The following is a 6,883-nucleotide window of genomic DNA, read 5'->3' on the forward strand; positions in this document are numbered from 1 at the left end:
CCCTTCATAGCAAGAGAAAATCCAAGATCACACATTGCATTCAGTTGTCATGTCTCTAGTCTCCTTTAATCTGGAAAATTGTTTCTTAATATTTCTTTAGGTTTTATGGCATTAACACTTGAAGAATACAAAACATTTACTTTGTAGAATATTCTGCAGTTTAGGTTTGTGTGACTTTTTTCATGATTAGATTTGGGTGATGCATTCTTTGTCAGGAATGCCAAAAAAGTAACATGTATTCATATTAGAATCTTATATTAGGAGGCAAATGATGTCAGTTTGTTCCACTACAGATGATGTTAACTTTGATCACTTAAGATTTCTCCGCTATAGTTTCAATTTTGCCCTTTGTAATTAATAAATATCTTGTGAAGAAACACCTTGAAACTATGTAAATATCCTGCAACTCCTTCACCTTTCACCCACTAATTATAGTATCCCATGATTCATATTTGAATCAATTATTATGATGATGGTTGCCAAATGGTGATTTTCTAATTCCGTCATTCCTTCCACAGTTAATGATTGGCTTTCTACCGTGAGGTCATCAGCAGTTTTTTAAGCAGAATGATATGATCTAATTTATTTATTAAATGATCTCTCTTGCTTCTGTGTGAAGAATGATAAATACAGGGAAGAACAGAAGCACAGAGACTAGTTGGAAAGCTATTGCAGTCCGGTGGGCAAGCAGTAATGGAGAATGAGCAGAGTGGCGGCAGTGGAGGTGGAAATACGTGGATGGATTTTAGAAGTGTAGGGCTTGCTGAAAAATTATATGTAGAAAGTGAGAGAGAAAGAGGAAATTCAATTGCTAATTTCTGCTAATGAAGCATTATAATTAAAGGTTAGTTTTTATTCTTGAACAAATGGATAAAGAAAGGATTTGGATATACTTGGAAGACTAGCCATTTAATTTGCCTAACCCTCACTGAAATATTCTAGTTGCAATTTTTTCATGAAGGGTCCTGAGTTAGTCCAGGGTAGGCCAAGAAAGTGCTGAAGAAAGCTGAAGAGTATAGTCCTAGGAGGGTTCACCTTGAAGGCAAACTACAAGTACTCCCAACTTGTTTAGGGATCCAGTTAAACTCTTAATTAACTTTCCTGCTTGTGTGTGATAAACACAATTTGAGTGTCTAATACCTACTGTGTATTGATTAATAATTATGAATTTGGAACTCTTTCTGAACTCGATGAACTGCCTATTTGGGGGCTGGATTGTTGATATATCTCGTATCTTGGAAGAATACACTGAATTGTGGTCTAAGGTTCGTGATTGTTTGCCTGATTCATTAGAAGACTTAAAAGGTGTGAGTATGGATGTATTTGTTTTAATTACTTTAAATTACTTTAGAAGTAGTGCATATAAAATCGGTATGTAATCTACATGTCTTTCTTAGAGGGTGATAAGGTATTTTTGGTTATCAGAGTCTGGTTTATACTTCCATCTATTAAAATACATAACACAGTGCTTCGCACGTGATAGGTACTTAATAAATGTGTTGAAAATGCAAATAAATACAAATTCACTTCCCAGTTACATTCTGCCAAGTTATAAAATTGTCAAAATAAGCCAGAATTTGCAACTGCAGGAAAAAATTGTTGGTGAATAATTGCATTAATATTTCAAGCTTGGAAATTTTAAATATTCTACTTAAATCCTAGGTGCACTTTGAGGAATCTAAACATATTTTATGCCATACCTTATTATTATGTGTTAATTAAGCAGCTCGGAAATGTGATGCGCAATGTGTTTAACTTCTAAATACTGTGTTTTAGGGTTTCAGGGATAGTAACCTAAGGATTCTGTTACTCCCAGGTTTACAATTAGGCTTTAGCTTGCTGTTCTGAGTAGTAGGATAGACACCACTCCCATCACAGAAATCTGCAGAGTTCCTTATCTAGAGAACTTCACTAGTATCTCAGAATATATATATTTCCATAGAAGATTATTCCATTGTCTCAGCTTGTCATAATTTGGTCAGAATCAGTTCTTCTCCTTTTCTTCTAGAAGTAACTTTCTTTGCCAGAAGACCCACAGTCTCTACAATCCTTTCCTCTCAGCTTGTCTCTTGAGATGGATGGTAATGACAACCTCTCAGGGTCCTATCTTTCAATTGTCAGGCAGTTACCGGAAAGAGGGCTTATTTTAACTGAACCAGTATCCCCTTCCTCAATTTAACTTTCCTTGACTAGATCCTATTAAAGGAAAATAGCTAAGCTCCATTTTTCTTCCGTGTGTGTAACTAACTTCATTAAAAACTTTGTTTTTTAATGCCGCGCCCAAAATTGTAGGAATCCATTATGCCATTTGATAGAAAGTGAACAGTCTTGATACGTGTTTATGTAAAGAAGATAACGTATTGGGCAGTAAATATTTTAAAACACTTCAGAAAAAGAGATTCAGTGATTCTGTAATGAGAAACGCGTGTTTTCAGTGCCTTTGGGATACACACGCACTAAAAAATATAAAATCTAAATACAATTAAAGAACTGTTTCAAAGAATTTAAGAAACGAATTTGGAGGTTATAGTATGACAAATTTTTTAATGTAAATAAAGAATTATAGGAAAACAAAAATCAAATGTAATTGAACCCTTCAAGAGAAGAAAAAAGAAAGCTGGTATCTAAGTGCCCGGCTAGCTCAGTCGGTAGAGCATGGGACTCTTAATCCCAGGGTCGTGGGTTCGAGCCCCACGTTGGGCGCAAGGCACCTTTTGTTATAGCACTTAATTTCCCTTGAATATTTTGAGGTCTCTCCACAGCACTGTAATTAAGAACGGTTTTGTTTGTTTTTTAAACCGGATTAATTTACGTACTGTCAATATTAACCAGATCTTCGGAAAAAAGACCAGTTTGCAAACGAAACAGTTCTCAAACTGCGCTTGCGCACTTAAAAGCGCAAGTTTTTCTTCCTCTCCCGGATCCCTCGCCTACTTCCTCCGTAAAGCACAGAAGAAACTGAAAAGGCCACTGTTTAAAGTTGAAATTGATTTTCTGTGTTACTGTGCATAGCTGCATTATTGCTGATAGAGGGCAGTGTTTTATTCTATCGGACCAAAATTATGAGCCTGAATATTGGCAGCTTTTCTAAAACAAGCGATCCTATGTAAAAGCAGTTAGAGAGTCGGAGGACTTCGAAGAAAGTCCTTTCTTGTTTATTTTACTTTTTTTCTTCTCAATATAGGGCTTGTCCTGGGGTGGAGGTGGGGGAATGTCTTGTGGAGAAATACACAGTGAGAAATGTTTCCTTCTGTTGTGAGATCTAGACAACTAGGGCACAATCAGGTTTTCTCCCATTGTTCGTGGGACTGTATTTGGAATCTAACCATACAATTGGATAGGTATTAGGGAAATTAATATTCCGGTAGAGGGGAGGCTCTTTGAAACAGAAGCACAAAAGAACTGAGACGTGAAATTTCGAATAGGCAATTAGATATTGTGGGAGGCAGGACTTCCGCCTTTTTCGCCTCTTCACTGAGAACTTTGAAGTAATCAGGAAGAGAATGTCCACACCACAGCCAGGCACGTTCCAGGATCTCACTCACCCGACCCTGCAGGTGAACGACGCATGCTCCTACCTGAAGCACTAGTTCCTGTACTCGGCGTGTTACCCACTAGCTTTTCTCCTGCTAAACGACCCATTTGTCTCTCTCGGTTCTTCCCTTCAACGTACAAACATGCTGTTAATTCTCTATCTTAAAAGAAAACGAAAACTTTGACCTAGTTTCCCTGCAGGCTACCGTTCTACAGTATTTCTCTGTTCCTCTTTGGGGTAAGTTACCCCACAGTCGCCTAAGGTCACATTCCTCTCCTCCCATCTCTTAAACCTGACAATGCCCTTCAGACAAAAAAAAAAAAAAAAAAAAAAAAATCCCTTGCAGCGAGGGAGACCTGTGGGGTGTCTCAGTAAGAGGGAGTTAGAAAGAACCTATTACAGGATTGGGGCTATAGTTGTGGAATTTTGCGGAGGGTCTAAGGAAGTGAGGATTCCTTTTGGATTGGGTGTTCTCAGAAAGTAAGGGCAATTCTATCATCTAAATAAATCTTACCTATAGGGAAAGCAGACTAAAGGAGGGATAAAGCTGAAACTGGTAAAGTCACTCATTTAGCAGGAGAGGATGATGTTTGGTGTTTTAAGTTGGACAGGGACCAACTTGTCTAAAGTGAATGGTTCTGTGAGATGCCAATTCCAAGTCCAGGCCTCCCCACTTGTGACAAACCCACTATAAATCAGGGGTTCTCACAATCTCTCCTGAGGTTTGTTAATTTCCTAGAATGGCTCACAGAACTCCGGAAAACAGTTTACTTATTCCTGGTTTATTATAAAGGATACAACTCAGGAGCAGCCAAATGGGAGAGATGCAGAGGGCAAGGTATGGGGAAGGAGCATGGAACTCCCACGTCCTCTCCTTGGCATGGCACTCTCCCAGCACCTGGATGTGTTCGCCATCCTGGAAGCTCTGTGAACCCTGTATTTTAGGGATTTTTATGGAGGCTTCATCACACAGGCATGATCAGTTATTGATCAATTTCCAAGTTCTGTTTCTAATCATGACTTAGACTTTCTGGCGACCAGACCTCATCCAGAAATCATCCAGGAGCCCTCCAAGAGTTGCCTCATTAGAACAAGACACTCCTATTACCCAGGAAATTCCAAGGGATTTAGAAGCTCTGTGTAAGATGCTCCTAACACCCCCATCACGCAGGAATTGACAAGGATTTTAGGAGCTCTGTGTCAGAAACTAGGGGCAGACACCAAATATATATTTCTTATTATGTCACACTTGCCTAATCTGTCTTTGAGTCGCTATAAGCCCAACCACAATCACCCTAATTGGCAACTACCCCACCATCCACTTTATCCTACACTATTTTTTCTATAGAAGGTATCATCTTCTTTATTACCTCTCTTCACTTTCACCCACACCCTTGGAATGTTGGTCCACAAAGGCATGATCTTTGTCTTCGCTCACGAATGTATCTCAAGCACCTAAATTAGTATCTGGCAGATGTTCAGTAAGTATGCGTTGAATTAGTGAATTAAGAAGGGTGTATTAGTTTCCTAGGGCTGCCATAAACAAAGTACCCCAAACTGAGTTACTTAAAAGAAATGTATTGTCTCACAATTCTGGAGGCTAGAAGCTTGAAATCAAGGTGTAGGCAGAGTCATGCTCTCAAAGGCTGTCTTGAAGAATCTGTTCTTTGCTTCTTTGTTAGCTTTCTGCTGTCATCAGCTACCCTTGGTGTTCCTTGGTTTGCAGGTGCCTAACTCCAATCTCTGCCTCTGTTGTTACACCCTTTCTCCTTGTGTTTCTGTCTCACATGGCATTTTCCTTTTTGTATGAGGACACCAGTCATAGTGCCTGATTAGGGCTCACTCTAATAACCCCATCTTAATTTGGTTACATCTGCAAAGACTTTACTTCCAAGTAAGGCCACATTCATAGGTGTTAGGAGTTCGGACTTCAACATATCTCTGGGGCATACAACTAAACCCTTAAAAGAGGGCTCCATTCCTTAACCTCAGCCACTGGGTGTCTGCCGCTTTATAGCTTTCTATAAAGCTATATTTCAGCTTATATTTTGTATTATTCAATAATGAAAATCTTCTAATAAATAATCTGGATTCTACAAAAGACAATTTAATGTTTACTACAAGAGATAATGTTAATAAAATACTGAATCCTTAAGACTGACAACGAGTACACCTATCCCTGGCCATCCCACTGGTGGGTTTCAAAGTTAAGAAATGGAGCTTTGTTCTTATGGAACTTATATTCCAGAAAGGAAGATAAAACCTGTATAGAAACAAATACAAGGTGAAATTGTAAGTGCCTCAGTTACAGATAATGTGCTTATGAGTGAGATCACTACCTTGGGGGAAAGGGTGCTGTGGAAAGCAGTAAGTCCCAGAGGGCAGAGGGGTCTCACTTTAGGAATGAATATATTGGGAAACTGGATGGTAAAACTGAATTTTCATAGTTTTATTCACTGGTTTAATATGGCTTTCAAGTTCTTTGTGATTTAATCCTAAATTATAATTTGCAATGCTTCATCTCAATGCTTTATTTTGTGTCGAGAATTCAGTTCACATAGCCTGAAGTAACCCCCAGTTATTGAAATTCTCCTCATCCTTCAGGAACAAGGTCAAAAGCCTCCTCTATGAAGGCTTCCTTGGCTCCCTGGTCAGGACTAACTACATCAGCAATAAGCAATTGATCCCTTTATGGCACACAGCACACTGTTTATCGTCACCTGTGTACACATCCACTTCTGCTAACCTGCAACCCCTCTAAGGGCAAAGGTCCATGTCTTCCTGTTGCAGCAGTTATAGAATCTAAAACTATACTAGGTACGCAGTAGAGAGTCAATAAATACTGAATGAATCTTAGTTTGGGGCTACTAAAGTAGGATTACATGGTGACAAAGTAGAGCTAGTAGTATTTTTTAAAGTAATACACACACACATACACACATGCACACACACACACACACAAATGAATCCTTTCCTATTCTTTTTTTTTAAATATATTTATTTTACTTTTGGCTGTGTTGGGTCTTCGTTGCTGCGTGCAGGCTCTCTCTAGTCGTGGCGAGCGGGGGCTACTCTTCGTTGTGGTGCCTGGGCTTCTCACTGCGGTGGCTTCTCTTGTTGCGAAGCACAGGCTCTAGGCACGCAAGCTTCAGTAGTTGTGGCTCGCGGGTTCTAGAGCGCAGGCTCAGTAGTTGTGGTGCACAGGCTTAGTTGTTCTGCAGCATGTGGGATCTTCCCAGACCAAGGTTCGAACCCGTGTCCCCTGCATTGGCAGGCGGATTCTCAACCACTGCGCCACCAGGGAAGCCCCAATCCTTTCCTGTTCTTAATGCCAGGAACCAGCTCTTT

The sequence above is a fragment of the Leucopleurus acutus genome (genome assembly GCF_964270905.1).
Source record: "Leucopleurus acutus genome assembly, chromosome: 1".
Taxonomy (NCBI): Eukaryota; Metazoa; Chordata; class Mammalia; order Artiodactyla; family Delphinidae; genus Leucopleurus; species Leucopleurus acutus.